At 39.7% G+C, this 17871-nt stretch overlaps 2 long non-coding RNA genes across 3 annotated transcripts in view; one reads left to right on the top strand and one right to left on the bottom strand.

The window, feature by feature from the left end:
- Positions 1–17871, top strand: part of LOC123384368 — a 59609-nt gene that overhangs the window by 10357 nt on the left and 31381 nt on the right. For both annotated transcript variants that reach the window (XR_006595368.1, XR_006595367.1), the window contains exon 2: positions 17563–17706. This is a non-coding gene — a long non-coding RNA (uncharacterized LOC123384368). The remainder of the gene's footprint in view (positions 1–17562; positions 17707–17871) is intronic.
- LOC123384369 lies at positions 1032–6199 on the bottom strand. The gene is made up of 2 exons (XR_006595369.1): positions 6027–6199; positions 1032–1268 (listed from the first exon to the last, which is right to left on the bottom strand). It is a non-coding gene; the product is annotated as an uncharacterized LOC123384369 (long non-coding RNA).

The following is a 17871-nucleotide window of genomic DNA, read 5'->3' as shown; positions in this document are numbered from 1 at the left end:
GCATTCACAAGGCTTTCAGGAGTCTTAAGGTCTGGAAATGCTAAAACACTGAGAGTTTTTTTCTTTATTATGAGCAAATAATATGCCATGTATCATTTTATTTTTTATAGATAAACAAGTGCTACATACTAGTAAGCTACTATATGAAGAATTCACTGTTACTAAAATTTGGTATTCATACATTTTAGATCACACGATTTTGGAGTTTACTAGGAACAGTAATTCAGGATTCCAATGAAAGCTTCCACTAAACATTTCACAGCTGCACACAAACAGATACTAGGCATTCCTAGGCTTGGGGAAAACCTGATCAGTGCATCCCTGGTGGTGTTATCTATAGTTTTTACCTGCAGCTATTCTTCTTAATCATCAGCCATTGTTGGTTCATGCTCTTCTTAATATAGTTTCTTTTATATTGGGTTCATTTTCTCATGTGGGAAAATGCTGTTTTAGCTTGGGTCTCCCCAGAAGTAGACTGTGAGATAAGGGTGTGAGTACAAGTAGTTCATCTGGAGGGTGATCCTAGGAACCACTCAAAGGTGAGTAAGGAAGTGAGACAAAGAAGGGAGGAAAATTTATCAAAGATATGCTAATGAGCAGAATTACCACTGTGGTAGTCAGTGGGAACTCAGGACTTTGGGGACGCTGGGGAGACTTTGCATAACATGCCTCAGTGTTGCCCCATGGGAGACATGAGGTTATTTATCCAAAACTTCCCACTGGATGGGTATTGAGGGCTGCTTCTGGAGGCATCAACTCACAGATATTTCCAGCCTTCCCTGCACCCTGTGTCATGCTCCTGCAGCCAGAGAAAGCCCCCAGGGAGAGTTGCAGGTGCTTTATAAGAGGCTATTCAGTGAGGAAAAGAATCAGAAGACTGGGCCAGCAGAAGCTAGGAAGGGCACAGGTGCTCTGACAGCATTTACTATGGAGGCATATTTCCATGAACAGTATTTGGGGCCCATAGTTTTCTAATCACTTGACTTTGAAATACCCATGTGTTGCATTCCAATGAACTACAGAGGCCCAAATTGCTTAACAGTCATGGAGAACTTTATGTAAGAATATGATCTTAATGTTGAATTTGGGAGATGGGAAGAAGCCAGACATATGAAGAAGGGAGAGTGGTCTGAAAGTCTTCTGCATTCGTTTGCCCATTTAAATTCTGAGTCCAGAACATGGAGATGTGAATCCTAGATTGCTCCAAGAGTGATGTTTAGCAATCTTGTTCTCATTCAGAATGAAATTGTTTTATTTCTAGCCGTCTCCTGCAGGAAAAAATTTCAGATTTCCCATTAGATCCCATTATAACATCATGCTTCTTATTTCTCTGTGCCCACTCATTAGTCACCTTTCCCAATTCCATTTTTATCAATCACTGCTTTTACAGTTCCCATCTTCAGTCCTAGGTTTCTCTAATCTAGTTCCTTAGGGGAAAAAATCTCATTGGAGACACAGAAACCCTCAGTCCCCTCTAAACGTGGTGAGGATGACAATTAAGATGCCTGGGACTGGAATGGCTCCAATTTGTCCGGTTGCAGATTTTCCCACTTTGTCTTGCCCCTCAGCCTAAAGGCAATTCCCTATCTCTCAGACACTAATCATGAAGCTTGTCTTATGTTCTTGACGTTCTGTGAATAACTGTGGAGCATCGGAAAGGACTTAATGACTATGAGAAGGGATGTCTTCCCTGAAGGCTTTGCATCACCGATTTTTTTTTCTTGCAGTGGAGCCACTGTCAAAACTGCCTCAGTCATACATTTCTTCTTTCCAGTGTAGTACACTCCCAAGGGACATGTGGCTTCATCCTGAGCAAGTTCAGTCAGTAGTGTTAGAATACTAAAAACTTTAAAGAATTATGAAGCCAGCTCAGACCTCATTTCTTAAAAGATTTCCTGAAATGTTCCAGGTAGAGATAGCATCACCTGCCATTAGCCAATGGCAGTGTCCCCTTCTGTCATATTACACCATTGACGTCATTTCCCTTCATTGGGCTTTCTCTGATATTTCTGACTTTGGAAAAATCATTATCTCCCGTGTGTGTGTGGACTTGTTACCTTCTCTGCACCCAAAGGTTGCAGAGTCTTCATAGTTTTTGTTCCTTTGATGGAAAATTTTGTTTTTATGTACTATTATGGATTGTTTTTGTCAACTTTTCTTTCATTAAAATGGCTTTGCAATGGGAATAGACATCTGTACTCTGTCATTTGATTCAATTTTCAATAACCCTTTTGTATGACTTATTTTTTCCATATCTAGCAACACAAAGTTCTCAAGGCTGAATGAATAAAATGTTTAAATTATTGCTTTATAAGAAGATCCAACCTAGTCAAGCCATATGCAGACTTCAAATATATGTGTTAAAGGAATTCTAGGTATCTGGGTTTCTGACCGTGTATCTGAAATCTCACACCAACTTCGTTGACTCTGTTTATGTGGTGCTGGATAGCAAGGAAGAAAAATAATACATAAGCATGTCTTTACATAACTACAACAGGAAAAAAAATCCTCACCTCAAAGCTATAAGCCAGTGTTTTATTTTTTTATGTTATTTATTTATTTTGAGAGAGAGAGAGTGGCAGGGGGAGGCACAGTGAGAGAATCCCAAGCTGATGGCAAAGAACCCAGTGTGGAGTTTGAGCCTACCAACTCTGAGATCATGATCTGAGCCAAGATCGAGTGTCAGACACTCACCCAAAACAAGTATTTTAATCTGCCTAAAATCTCTCATCCAGGGATTTTTTTCAGCCCTTTTTCCCCCAATACTTCCAGTGACCACAAACTCATTATTCCCTCACAAAGCAATTCAAATGAGTTTCAGAAACTTCTAATTGTTAAAGAAAAAAAAATATTCAGGGGCCACATTTTGGAAGTTGTAAGTGCTGTGCTAAAAATTTTGGATAGCTTTCTGTGTCAATCATCTTGATTAAGGAAACTGCAAAATAAACCATGTTACCAGCCCAAGTGGAAAAAGAAAATAATTGATACTGAATCTCAATGTCCCCTGACATCTAGAAAGTCCTCATCTCCTAAGCAGCATATCTGTTTCTCCAGCAGATGTGTACCCATTTGGGTAACTGTCTCATTGACATACCATGAATGACTATGATTCAGTAACTATATTGTTCAGAATAGATTTACTCTTCTTTCAACTTATAGCTCAGATAAAATCATCATGACTCAAATGAGTATATTTGTAGTTCTGCAGTGGTCATGTTGCCCTAGAAGGGTTTTTAAAGTAACCAACTTCAGCTATCTGCTCTCTATATGTGATTTAGCGTAGTTCCCTATGTCCTGACTTCAGTCTTATATGGTGATCCCTTTGGAGTGGTACCCAAAACATATTTTTTTTTTTTTTTTTAGAGAGAGAGAGTGAGCTGGGGAGGGACAGAGATAGAGGGAGACTTAGAATCTGAAGCAGTCTCCAAGTCTGAGCTGTTAGCACAGAGCCTGATGTGGGGCTCAAACCCACCAACCACAAGATCATGACCTAAGCCAAAGTCGGACAGTTAACCAACTGAGCCAGCCAGGTGCCCGCAAAACATATTTGCCTTGTTTTACCTCCTAAAACCAAAAGGAGATTATCAAAGAAAGTCTTGAGATAGTGCCTTATTAGTAATGTGGCAGGCATGATCAACATTTAAGGTTGATCCCCGAGTGGCATGTGAAAGGGTAAGGAATATTCTAAGCCTCCTTGAGATTCTCTAACACTCATTGTCATAGCTATCTTCACACAGGCCCTCTCGGTTTCTAGTCTGGATGTTGCCATAGTTTATTGTCCCCCTCAGCCTTGCCAGGTCTCTCATTCCTTCCTTCCTGCTAGAGTACTCTCTCTTACATGCACACCTAATCATGTCGCTCTGATGCTTAATTGTCTCATGGCTGTTTGCATAAAATTCAGACTTCTTGCTATGAAAACACAAAGGCTGTGCTGACTTCTCCCACCTCATCTCTTGTCTTACCTTTCTATCTTCCAACCATGTGGACTTACCTTTGTTCTTGGGTAGCCTAAGCTCCCTGCTGATTCTCTTCCTCCCAGCCTTTGGCTACACTCACCCCTCAGAGCAAAGCCCTACTGCATAGCTTCCAGAAAGCTGGTTTCCCCTTATAAGTTCTTCCCCAGCAGGATAGATTTGTGCTCCACTGCATCTCGAGTTTCTCTCAAATGCTAGCACGAATCACTCTGCATTGTAGTTATTTCGTACTCTACATCTTCCCCAAACCTGGAGCTCTTGGTGAGAACAGGCTGGGTTTTTATCATAGGACATCAGGATGTAATGTAGGGTAGTTACCCCCTGTTGCAAATGCATGATGAATGCAGGTGCTCCAACTCAGAAGTGAATAAATATTCAGTGCTCTGAAAAATCTAACCATACTGCTGAAGACCATTCTACACCTTTTGAGGGAACTCTGAAGTTGCTAAGTAATGATTGCCTTTAATGGAAAGACAAAAATATTAGTAACAGTGATCTCTGGTGGTTTTCATTGGTTTCATGTTTTTGTATTTTTATATTTTCAATATTCTCTTTAAAGAGCCATATGGATTACATTTATACTCAGGAACAAAGGTTAAAAATGTTATATATATTTTGAATTTGCATTTACCTTTATGGCCAATGTGTGCAGAACAAAAGGACTGGGATAAAGTCCTCAAGGGGTTAACTGTGGTTTTCTTTAGAATTAGAATAATAGGTGGCTTTTTTCTTTTTTCTTCTATTTTTCTTTTTTCCTGTATGATTATGCATTCCTTTTATAAGGAAAAAATGTATTTAAGTATTTAGAAATTAAATAAATAACATGATTAATGATTGGGGTAGTCCAATAATTGAACCATCTCCTATCAAGAGATGAATGAATTTAACTAAATCATACTTATGGTGAAACCATTTAGCTTTTATTTTGAGAACGCATGGAAAACAATATCAGTATTAGAATCTATCATTTAAAATGGGGAGGGGCGCCTGGGTGGCTCAATCAGTTAAGTATCTGACTTTAGCTCAGGTCGTAGTCTCCCCACTCATGAGTTTGAACCTTGCATTGGTCTCTCTGCTGTCAGCGCAGAGCCCCCTTTGGATCCTCGGTCTCCCCCTCTCTCTCCCCCTTCCTTGCTTATACTCTGTCTCTCTCAAAAATAAAAATAAAGCATTAAAAAATTAAAATGGAGAAAAATATGACTCTGCAAATTATAAAACTAAAACATTTGTTGTAGACCATTTGGCAGATAAGTGTATTATTGGACTGGGAAGAGACCCCAAGTCCAGTTGTGAATTATAGAGTTGGTTTTTAATGGAATGTAGCTATCTATGTCTGTTGCCAAATCTATTATCCTTTGGTACATAATACACCGGAGATTAAGGTTCCATATATTCAGCAAAAGATTTACGTGAAATGGTAAAAATAGCTTTAGTCATAATTTATACAGGTGCATATTTATAAGTCGAGAACAAATATTTGAAAAAAAGGCAAAGAGAAAGGAACCAACATTATTTTAGAATTTCTTTTTACTTCTTTAAACCCATGTACTTTGCATTTATTATGATTTAAAACTAAACACTCCTTCAATATTTATCAAACAGTTAAGACTTGCCTCAATTGTATTTGGCAAGAGTTGAGTAAATCAGTTGCTTATGGTTATTTATTGAAAAGGAGATTAGATGTTAGTTTTTAGCCATTAGGAGTTGTTCTTAAGGTTCTCGTATATTATCAATTATCATGAACAGAAAATATGATTTACAAACTTGATCAATAATTTTCATGTATAATTAAATGCCAAAGTAGACACTTCTGAAGTGCCATTCAATCATAGGCCTGAAAATTATATTCTGACAACTACGTAAATGCTAATAGACCTGGAAGTCCAGCAATGCCTGAATGATGGAAACATATGCAACTTAGCACTTTATCGTGTGATAGATAATAGAGTAATTGCCTAGTATATATCATCCCACTGTGTCTTCAACACAAATCTGCGAAGTCAGTCTATTAGAGTAACAAACGACCTGTAAACTTAGTTGCTTATAACCTACCATGTCCTTTGATGGGTAGCTCTGGAACCTGCTCTGTAGCTCCTGGGCTGACAGAATTGCCAGCAGCAGAGGGAAGTGGGGCTCAGAGACTCTCCGATCTGCAATTTAAAGCTCCAGCCTGGAAATGACAATCATCACTTCTGCTCAGAATTCCTTGTTCACAACTAGTTGCCTGGAACCACCCAACCATAATGGGTCAGGACAGAGAGTACAAACCCTATGATGTGTGGGGACAGGCAGGAAATATCTGGTCGATAATACAAATTACTACTACACTGAGTGAAGGCCCCTATTTTACACATAAGGAAGCAGAATCTGGGAGAGGTCAGTTTGCCAAGTCACATAGCTGGTAAGTGAAAGAGCTAAGATGCTAATAAAGAATTAAGTATGAATTAACATTTTTATTGCAAATTCTGAGCCTGCCAATTCAATGCCACCTAGAAAAACACTGGAATATTAGAAACTGAACAGAGATTCACGGGGGTCTCTTGTCTCACTTTTGTGAACTCTGAAATCCTTTAGCTGTACTTCTAGCTGCCTACCTCAAAAGCTAGAGACTAAAAATAACGAATCTCTGTTACCAGAGCTGAATTCCTTTTAAAAAATATTCTGGGGGTGCCTGGGTGGCTCAGTCAATTAAGCATTCAACTCTTGGTTTCAGCTCAGGTCATGATCTCACAGTTTGTGGGATTGAGCCCTACATCAGGCTCCACACTGACAGCACCAGGCCTGCTTGGGATTCTCTCTCTCCTTCTCTCCCTCTCTCTCTTTCTCTACACCTCCACTGCTCACACTTTCTCTCTATTAAAAGAAAAGTTATTTCGGTTGAGCATCCAACTCTTGATTTCCACTCAGGTCATAATCTTGACGTTCTTGAATTCGAGCTTCACATCAGGCTCTGTGCTGGCATTGCGGAGCCTGCTTGGGAGTCTCTCCCCCTCTCTTTGCCCCTCCCCTGCTCACTCTCTCTCTAAATAAACATTAAAAAAAATTAGTGCCTTAATACAATGAATGTTATATATCTCACACAGTATCTGTGGGTCAAGAATATGGGAGTGGCTTAGCTGGATGATTCTGGCCAGGGGTCTCTCATGAGGTTGCATTAGATGCTGGCCAGGGCTGTGGTGATCTGAAAGCTTGACTGGCACTGGAATATCTGCCTTCCAATGGTGGCACTCACATGGCTGGGGAGATTTGTGCTAGCTGTTGGTAAGAGGCTTCCTCCCCACATGGAAATCTCCGTAGGATTGCTTGAGTGTTCTCAGGACATGGCAGCTGGATGCCTCCAAAGTGAGTGATCCGTGAGAGAACAAACAGGAGGCTGCAATGTCTCTTTTAGCTGACTTTTGGTAGTCACACACCATCATTTTTGTATGGTCATTAAATTACCCAGATCAGCCCTGTTTAATGTTCGAAAGAACCACACCAGGATGTGAAAACCAGGAGGAGAAGATCCTCAGGGCTGATACGGAGTCTGAGCTGTGCTACAGTCATTTCTCACCCAGACTGTTAAAATAGCTACCTGATCACTTCTAACTTTGTCTTCATTTTTGTCTTTTCTATAAAGCAGCCACAATGCTCTATTTTTTTTTTCCACAATGAGCTTTTAATAAAGAGAATTGGATCATGCCATTTGTCTGCTTGCCTCCTTTAAATGCCCTTATACTGAACTTAAAAAGTCACATTCCTTATTCATCCCTGCAAGGTCCTCCACATCTGGCTCCAGCCTCCCTTTCAACCACACCCTCAGCTATCTCCCCCTCACCACTTTCTTGGTTTAGGCCTTTCTGGTCTTCCTCAGAACATGCTCCTCACCAAGCCAGGCACTTTCTGACTTCAGAGTCTTTGAGGTAGTTTGTGTGTATATTGTCTCCCCACACCAACCTGGCAGCTTCCATTCATTCTTTAGGTCTCAGATCAGATACATACTCACAGAAGCCCTCTCTGCCTCCCAACCTAAAACTTCACCCAGTAACATTCATCACTGTTTATTTTTTAAATGTTTATTTTTGAGAGAGAAATCCCAAGTGCATGAGCAGGGAGGAGCAGAGTGAGAGAGGGGAAAAAAGGATCTGATGCAGGCTCTGTGCTGACAGCAGAGAGCCCGATGCAGGGCTCAAACTCACAAACCATGAGATCATGACCTGAGCTGAAGTTGGACACTTAACCTACTGAGCCACTCAAGTGCCCCCATCACAACTTATAATGACACTTTGTGTTTATTTGCTACCGTCTCTGCTCTCCCACCCCCACCATGGCAGCAAGAGCCAAGGGAGCCATGACTGTGCTTGGTTCCAGTTCTACACCAGGCGCCTAGGATGCTGATGGGGAAAGTAGGAGATCCTTAGGAGATGTTTAATATTTACTGCAAGAAATGAATGGAGGTATGAATGAATGACTCGTAGTCTTTAAGTGAGGATTTCATTTGACTCCCCCAATTTCAATTTAGGTTTCTCTTCTTTTAAGCTTTGCCAACAATACCAATGCTGGAGGTGAGAAAACAGAGATGGGAAAACCAGACACAACTTCAGAAAAGTTTAGCTGAAAGTGAAAACAGCTCTCTCTCTATTCTGGTCATTCTTTTTCCCCTGAAGCCTAAAAAGGATGAACCTTTTGGACTATTGATTTTTTTAGAATGAAAAAAAATCTATATATATATATATATATATATATATATATATATTTATATAAAAGATTTGTATATCTTTTATATTTATACAAAAAAATCTTTTGTATAAAAGATTTAAGAACATTTTGCTCTATTCAAGATGGTTTCTATAAGTGGAAAGGGAGATACAGAAAAGCACCAAAACCATAACGACATTTGAATCAATAAGTACATTTTACATTTTTTGTCAGACAAATTCTTACCAAATGGCTTAGATAATATCATCTGTTCTTGGTGTGTGTGTGTGTGTGTGTGTGTGTGTGTGTGTGTGTGTGTGCATTCCTACTGACACATATCAAATGAAGAAAAGCCTAAGACGAGGTGCTCACATTTGCATCATAAAACACGTGGCACATTTAGAAATTGGCACCACAGAGTAAGTTGAATGCTGCAGAACGCATTTATCTGCTGATGTGTGGTCTAGGAAGTGTTTTTATTCCACCAGTTCCACCTCCCACCCGACCCTCCAAAAAAAGAAACACTCTTGCAAAGTCCTCTGTAAAGAGTTTTTGAGACCACTTGCTCCCTGCTTATGGGTAATCCCTTCACTTTTTCAGAATGATTGACAATTCTTATGCATACTGGAGCCTGGGCTGCAGTTGAGACTCAAATAAGAAGGCGGTGGAGTAAGGGGGAGCCCCTGACCAGTGGGCACTGATTAGAAGCAGCCCTTTAGAAGCCGACTTGCTTCAGACAAATAGCTGTGTTATGAGTGGCAAAGGGAGAGCGAATATAGTCCAGTGGAAGGAAACAAGCACTAAGGAACAGATGCAGAAACTCAGGAGTATAACAGTCGGGATCGAATAGCATAAGAACAAACCTCTCTACATGTGACGAGGTGCTGAGGAAGTATATGTGTGATTTTCAGTTGCTTACCACGACTAATTTTAAAATAATTTAAGTGTAGACTACCTTGCATTTTCAATGTGGCAGGAAAATCCCTTCAGGGATTTACAAGGCAACCATATGGATTTGGGGAAGTAATTGCTTTCTATTTAATTCTACTGATACTTCCCTCACCCTAGGAATTTCTTTGACTTTGGTAACACCACAGTTCCTGGTGCTTTTCAACAACCTTTGAAGGGCGGTCCTCTTTGTATTGGGGCTCTCAATACGAACCAATTTAATAGAAAGAGAAGGTAATGGCCTGTGAAGTTTAGAATTTCCAGGGATGGACTGAATGTAAGGGATGGACTCATGTAAGACTTGAAAAGTATGTCTCTTTCCTGGGCTTGGGGGCACTTGCTCTCCAGCTCCCTTGCTCCTTCAGCCCTGCTTAAATTGGTGTGAGCTCCAATCTCAGCCAGAATATCCCTGCAATGTGGCACGGATGTCCACCAGCAGCTCCAGGTTCACATCCTGTTAAAGTTCCAAGTGCAAAGAAGTACCTTTTCCCAATCAGCTCAGCAAAAACCCCAATTGGGCTCTCAGTGGATCTGGGTTGGGCCTTTCCCCCCACCCAGTTTCTGTTTCTCTTCGTGTCACGCTGCCTTCATTTTATTTCTTGGAACGGATCCCTCCTGCATAATGCTGTTCCTTCTGACAGACTCTTCCCTTCCATCAGGGCCAACATAACTCCTTACTCATCCTTCCAATCTCCATTAATATGCCTTTTCGTTAGTGTGAATTTCCCTGATTCCCTAGCGCACTCTGTAAGTTTACATGTTGCCATAGGACAGGGTACCTTGCAGCTATACTGGGGTAGCATTAGGCTTATCTCCTGGGATGCCTGGAGGTCTGGTTAAGATAAGGAGAACATGGCCAGCTAAGACTATTTATTAATGTGCTATTTAAAGTTCAAAATTCCCCTGGAAGCAACCTGAATTAGCTTGACTAGACTTTTTAAGATGTGTAGATTGATACTTTGCATCTGTTTTAACAGGTCATACAGCATGCTTGGGTTTTTACATGGCTAATGATATAAAAGAACCCTCAATAAATGTGTGTCTGCACCCAGTTAAGTATCTTGATAGTGTATAATCTGAAGATGAAGCATGTCCTGTCCTGAGTAACTAAGAAAGGCCTCAGGGGTGGAGGGGTGGTGGTATGCCTGGGATCTTGGAGCCAAATATGATTGCCTATCCTTTGTCCTGATGTATTGTATTCTTTACCCATATTAAAACCTTACATGAGCATTGGCAAGGATGTGGAGAAAGGGGAACCCTCTGTACCTATGATCCATCAATCATACTACTATTTACCTGAAGAATACAAAAATACTAATTCAAAGGGATATGTTTATGTTTATAGCAGCATTATCTACAATAGCCAAATTATGGAAACATCTCATGTTCATCAATTGATGAATGGATAAAGATGTGATATATAGATAGATGTTCTATATACTCAACCATAAAAAAAATGAAAACTTGCCGTTTGCGATGACATAGATGGATCTAGAAACTATTATGCCAAGAAAAGTAAGTCAGAGAAGGACAAATACCATGTGATTTCACTCCTATGTGGAATTAAAGAAGGAAAGCAAATGAGCAAAGGGAAAAAAAATATAAGCAAACCAAGAAACAGACTCTTAACTGCAAAGAACAAGTTGATGGTTACCAAAAGGGAGGAGGTAAGGGATGGGTGAAATAGATGTTGAGGTTAAGGAGTGCACTTGCGATGAGCACCGGGTGATGTATGGAGATGTTGAAACACTTGTATACACCTGAAACTAATATTACACTGTATGTTAACTGGAATTTAAGTGAAAACTTAAAAAAAAAACACTTAAATGAGTATACCCTATGGAATCTTGTCTTATGATAATCATTAATTATCCAAACTTGTGTGATTGTCACATATGTATTTTGTGGTTATTCTATGAAAATATGTCTCTGCTACCAAACTGGAAGCTTTATAAGGGCAGGGTCCCTGCCTGATCTTGCATTTTATTTTCTCCTGACATGCCATCATGGTAAGTTGGTATCCAACCAGGGAAACAGAAAGCACTCTGAGTTCTTACAGAAGGGAAGTTAATGCAAGGATTTAGTGGCACAGCTGATAGAAGAGGCTGAATGATCAACTAGGGCACAGCTCCAGAATCGTCCGTATCAGTGCTCACTAAATACATGCTGAATGAATGAATACACCCAAATTGTGTGCAGAAAAAGTGTTGCTGATTGGTTCAAAATTCTAGTGGTAACGGTCTTGAAAGGTCTGTATCTACAACAAAAATGCACGTGTTGTATAGAATAGAGGTCCCTGTGTAGGGACTGGAGACACAAAGTCTACCTGTGCTGTTATTTCATGATAATTTCTTCTCAATTTTTTAATGTTTATTTTTGTGAGAGAGAGAGCGCAAAAGCGCGAGAGAGCTGGAGCGCACGTGGGCGTGCACAAATGGGGGAGAGGCAGAGAGAGAGGGAGACACAGAATCTGAAGCAGGCTCCAGGCTCTGAGCTCTCAGCACAGAGCCTGGCACGGGGCTCAAACTTACAACTCACAAACAGTGAGATCATGACCTGAGCCAAAGTCGGATACTTAACCAACTGAGCCACCCAGGTGCCCACATTTCGTGATAATTCTATTGCTGACAAATCCATCTCTTGGCTGACACTCTTATTTCTTTGGCTATGTAATATATTGCTTTAGCTTGAGACCCATTCAGACTTATCAGAAAGACTGTCTATTCATTTCATTCTTTCTGTCTTGATTTTATTAATGTTTGTGAGGGAACACTTATTTCTCTTATTTCCAGCATTCTTAGGAGAGGAGCCTGCATGTCCCAACAAAAAGAACATAATAATCTACCAGGTTCAGAAAAGGCATGGATATTTCAAATCATCTTTTAAAAAAAAGTCACTAAACCTATGGAAATCAAATCATCTTTTATGTATTAGTTCCTCAAAGTCTTATTTACTGAAGGTAAAAGGGAAAGTCTATCATTATTAATCCTGAATAAAATATGCACACACATATGCATCACATAATACTCAACTATTTATCTAGGATAAAAAAAATCCCCAGTGAGTTCCAGAATATTAACAGAATATTCAGTTTTCTTTATTGCCCAGATAAAATTCATGATGTAGTAACAATTACCTAAGGATCTAAGAATGCGAGCATGAGCTTATTTGATGTGTGTAAATGCCTCATCTGCCTTCATTTATAAATTCCCCCCAGGGTCTTTGTTAAAGAAACACAAATCCAGAGAAAATATATAGCCTGTGTAAATATTTAGAAAATAATAACACTGTTCAGATGCCTATTTACTTCAAATTTATATCTGTGTGTAGAAGGCATCTAAATTCTTCTTTTCCTCCCTTGTCATTATCACCTTCCTCAAAAACAAACTACAGGCTGAGTGGTTCTCTTGGGTACCTTCATGACTACATAAGGAATTTGCTCAATTGTGAATTCAACAAAAATTGCTAAATTAACTGTACGGGGGGGGGGTGTGATTCACTTGTACCAATTAGACATGACCTTATCCTGATCATAGTGTTGAATGCATCTATCTGTCTCTCATAGTTATAATTTTTAGTGATTGATGATGCTCAACTCAAGCTTGAAGAAGCAGAAACAACTTTCTCCTTTTAAGCGGCTTCTGAATTGGTTCTCATTGCTGTCTTGCTCATTCTTTATCCTTAAGAATGGTTTAGACAAATCTGGAAGTTTGTAAAAGTTACATTTTTTTTAAAAGAGAGAAAGCTTGTTATACAAAATGAACCCCAAGAAGTCACTGTTGAAAACTTTACACCCAAAGTTGCACACAAAAACATGTTATTTGTAGCAGATCTTACAGGATTCCCCTTCCCAGCTGGCACACCCATTGCTCAATGGCTGTGACTGGTGACTCAGAGCTACTCGCTTCTCTGGAGGATTGCCTTTGGCTGATCAGAGCCACCTTGCCTCTGTGAGGTCTCTCTGTCTCCACAAGACAGAGGCTGGCCGATGACTGACTGACACAGGTTATAACAGCCAGCCTCCTTCCCTCTGGGCAGGGCAACCCCTGTGGTACAATTCATCCTCCATATCTCCCATGGAATCCATCTGAATCTAACTGTATCTCACGCCCTGAAAAGTTTCTCCTGGGAGCAGGCCTGCAATGAAGCATTTACACAGGAGTTTCCATCTCTGGCTCTGTTTCCAGGCAGCTTGACCTAAGACTCTGTTTTAATTACCTATTTTGATTCCAGAAGTTGGTTAGGCTCTAGAAACAAAACAAAGTAAACATTTGGGCCACTAGACTTACTATGGCTGGAATTAGTAACTGTTTCTGTAGCTAATGGGTAACGCTCATCTTTCTCTGATTATCAGTAACTAGATAAAGAAAATATCTACGTATTTAAATCACTTCAACAGACCGAACGTGAATCTGCTTCAACAAACTGTTACTCTTCTGATCATCTAGGTCTGGGTCTTCATCCCTGTGCCTTCTTTTGGTTTACCTTGCCTCTAGAGACTAAAAAAAGGTTAAATCCCTTATTGAGCACTGACTGTGTAGACACAAAGCTAGAAACCTTACGGATGTAATGCCGTTAGATTCTCAAGATGGTGTATTGAGGGGCAGATACATATCCCTACTTCATAGAGGATGAAATTAAGATTCAAAGACAATTTATGACTTGATCCATGGACATGCAGCTAGTAAATTGAGGTTCAGAAACAATTTGTAACTTGATCCGTAGACGTGCAGCTAGTAAATGGCAAAGTTCGGATTCAAATCCAGGTCTGCTGACTACAAAAACAACATTCTTAACCAATTTACACAGTGTCAATTTGAAGATAAGGACAGGAATAGAGGAGAGTATTTCCTTCTAGACTTAAGAGCCTACATCTACATTTCTGCAGCACTATTGGTATCCCTTTTCCCACACCATCCCCACCCCCAGCTTCTGTATGCTTTTCCAACAAGCTCCCCCATGACCCATGATTCAATTCATTGAATTGCCTTTGAGCTCTGGAATAGCCTTACCAGCACCCCCTAGGCTATAATTATTAACAGATGCAGGAATCCAAAAGCCTAGTACTTTTTGCCTGTTCTCCACAGCTCCCTGTGGGTTAAATTGAAGCTGGGGCTTCACCAGAAAACTCAGGCTTGTCTGTCTTCCTTCACTTTCCAAACACTAGTCCCCCCCCACACCCCCCACTAGTCCCCCCAGGAGCATTTTCTCAACAAATCACCTGTTCCTGAATTCTTGGCTCAGTGTCTCCTTCTGAGAGAATCATAACTAAATCAATATACATAAAGGATAAAGCAGACAAATACTAATAAAATCACTTTGGCATTCTGGAATGGTGGGTGAACTTGTTTTATTTTTTCAAAGAAATAATTTTGTTGCTTATTGAAAAGTCATACATGCTCATTGCTAAAGAAAATAAAGAAAATATAAATTAAGACAATAAAAGTTAATTCATAATACTAAAACCCAGAAAAATTACTATTTGAGTGTTGCATATTTACATGTCTAAGATTATACATTACCATTTATAATGTTTATTTTTAATGTAACTTTGATATGCTATTTTTTACGCCGGTAAAATGTCCTCTACAAAATATTTTTTTAATGTTTACTTTTGAGAGAGAGAGACAGAGTGAGAGCAGGGGAGGGACAGAGAGAGACGGTGACACAGAATCTGAGGTAGGCTCCAGGCTCCAAGCTGTCGGCACAGAGCCTAATGTGGGGCTCAGACTTACAAACTGTGAGACCATGACCTGAGTTGAAGTCAGACTTTTAACCGACTAAGCCACCCAGGCACCCCCCCTACAATATATTTTTTTTTAAGCTTGTATAATGTTCTCTACTATAATTTTTGGGAGTGGAACCAAGTCCTCAGTTGATGCTGCTGGTCCATGGGCCACTCTTTGGTTGGTACTGATGGTCTTTTAGGGCCATCAAAGAACTCTGGCTTTGTGCTGTTAGGGTTTAGAGTTAAACTTGAAATAAACTTAGTCACTCAAATGTTCCTTCACACAGTTCCCATTCAAACATGTTGTTGAGCCACTCAAATGAATATAAACACTTCATATATGGGGAAGAGGATTAATAGGACTTGACACTGGCACTTTCAGCATACATTGCAAATGGCTGAAGGTGATCACAGAACACCACTGTATATGAAACTAGCACTGAGGAAGTGTGGTATTTGCTGGGGTGAGAGCAGAAAGTGAGATGCTCTGAAAGTCTGCCTGAATAAAACCATGGTGGGCATTTCTCCCCCCAACATATTCAAGAAATAAAACATCCTCTAATTATTGGAGGAAACAACATGTCTTGTTCTCAGGAGCCATGTCGAAGGGACTTCTACTGGCAAAATCAGGGGCAATTTGAACATCAAAATTATGTTAGTAAAGGATTATAAACTCATTAAATGAAAAAGGAATGCACAGGTCCATATGGATTTAAATCCATAAGAAGAAGATATCACTCTGTCCCAAAATAGAAAGCTAACTAGGAAATGTAGAAAGAATGATGAAATAAGTAACTCGTCTTATGACAGCCATCCTCGTAGTAACTATTTCAGGCAAGAATCCTCATGAGTACTAAAACTAGTGGGTGACAATTATGGGAGTAATCAGAAATTTATATAGTTTCATAGGTACTATTCACAAGATACTTATTAAGTACAAAGGAAAAAATAATTACAGTAGAGATACTGGATAGATACCACTTTAACCAAGAGATTAACATTCACAAAGTTTACATCACATGTCAACATGACATACCTCCTGATATGATGTACTGAGAAGGGTACAATATCACATCTGTGGTATTCCTGCCTAGCACGTGTCACTTGAATCTATCCTGAGGAAATAGAAGACCTCAAAATTGAAGGGCATTTTCAAAATAACTGGCATGTATTCTTCTAATATATCAATGTCATAAAGAAAAAATGAAGATTGAGGAAATTTTTTAAACAAAAGAGATGACAGAGTTGGGACAACAAAACACAACTTGTGATCTGGGATTTTCTTTTGGTATAAAGGATATTATTGGGACAAATAGCAAAATCTGAATAAGGTCTGTAGACATGACTAGTTAATTCAAATATTAAATTCCTAATTTTGACAGGTATAATATGATTACATAAAAGAAAGTTTTTGTTTTTTGGAGATACATACTGAAGTATTTAAGGGTAAGGGATATTATGTCTTCAACAGACACGCAAATAGTCCAGGAAAAAATAATTACACACACACACACATGCGCGTGCACACACACACACACATATATATGGAGAGAGAAGGAGAAAGAAGCCATGTGGTTAACATGTGGGTAATCTGGGCAAAGAATATATAGGGATTCTTTGTAAAATTCTTGTAACTTTTCTGTAAATTAGACATTAACTCAAAACTTTAAAATTATTAAAAATAGACACACAAAAAACCTCATGAACAAACAAAATTTAGTTCTAAGAGCAAATGTCCAGGCTCCCTAACACAAATCTTGTAAGGAATTCCAGCTCAAGCCTGCCTCAGGGGAAAGTGGGCCTGGTTAGCTACTTGCTCACTCATCCAGCTTCCTATCTTCACAGATAGAAAGTGAGGGAGGGGATAAAGCAAAGGGCCTTCATTGTATATGGCTGACCGAGTTGTAATCTGGAGTTGGTAGCCTTTGGTAAGGCAGATCCCAAAGTGGACTCTTTTTGTCAGTGGGGCTTTTGTGGATGTTTTTGGAGCTTCTGCCCAGCACTCACTGCATTTCCTGGTGTGGGTGATGCCTCCCCCAGCTTTTTACTTAGTAGTACACCTCTAGTGATGGCCAGTTTTATGTCCCAATTTGGCTAGGCTAGGTTATAGTACCCAGTTACTCAGTCAAACATTAATTGTAGGTGTTGCTGTAAAGGTATAGGTGTAGGTGTGGGTGCAATTAACATCTACAATTAGTTGGCTTTATATAAAGGAGATTATCCTCCATCATCTAGGTGGGCCCAATCCTTTCAGTTGAAAGAACAGAACTGAGGTTTCCCTGAAGAAGAAATTCCACTTGTGAACTGTATGGATAGCTCTCACCCAAGAGTTTCCAGCCTGGACTTCCTGATGACCTGCCTGCCAGCCCCCATAGTCATGTAAGTCAGCTCCTTGCAATACATGCCTTTCTCTATCTATCTATCCATCCATCCATCTATTATTATCATCTATCACCTATCTATACTACTTGTTCTATCTCTCTGGTAGAATCCTTTTCCAAGTATCATCTTCTGGCTCAAATCCCACTTGTAAGTATTCTTGGT

The sequence above is a fragment of the Felis catus genome, chromosome A3, assembly GCF_018350175.1.
Source record: "Felis catus isolate Fca126 chromosome A3, F.catus_Fca126_mat1.0, whole genome shotgun sequence".
In the NCBI taxonomy this organism is placed as follows: domain Eukaryota; kingdom Metazoa; phylum Chordata; class Mammalia; order Carnivora; family Felidae; genus Felis; species Felis catus.
Note: the sequence above shows the minus strand (reverse complement) of the source record. Positions and strands in the feature narration are given on the sequence as shown.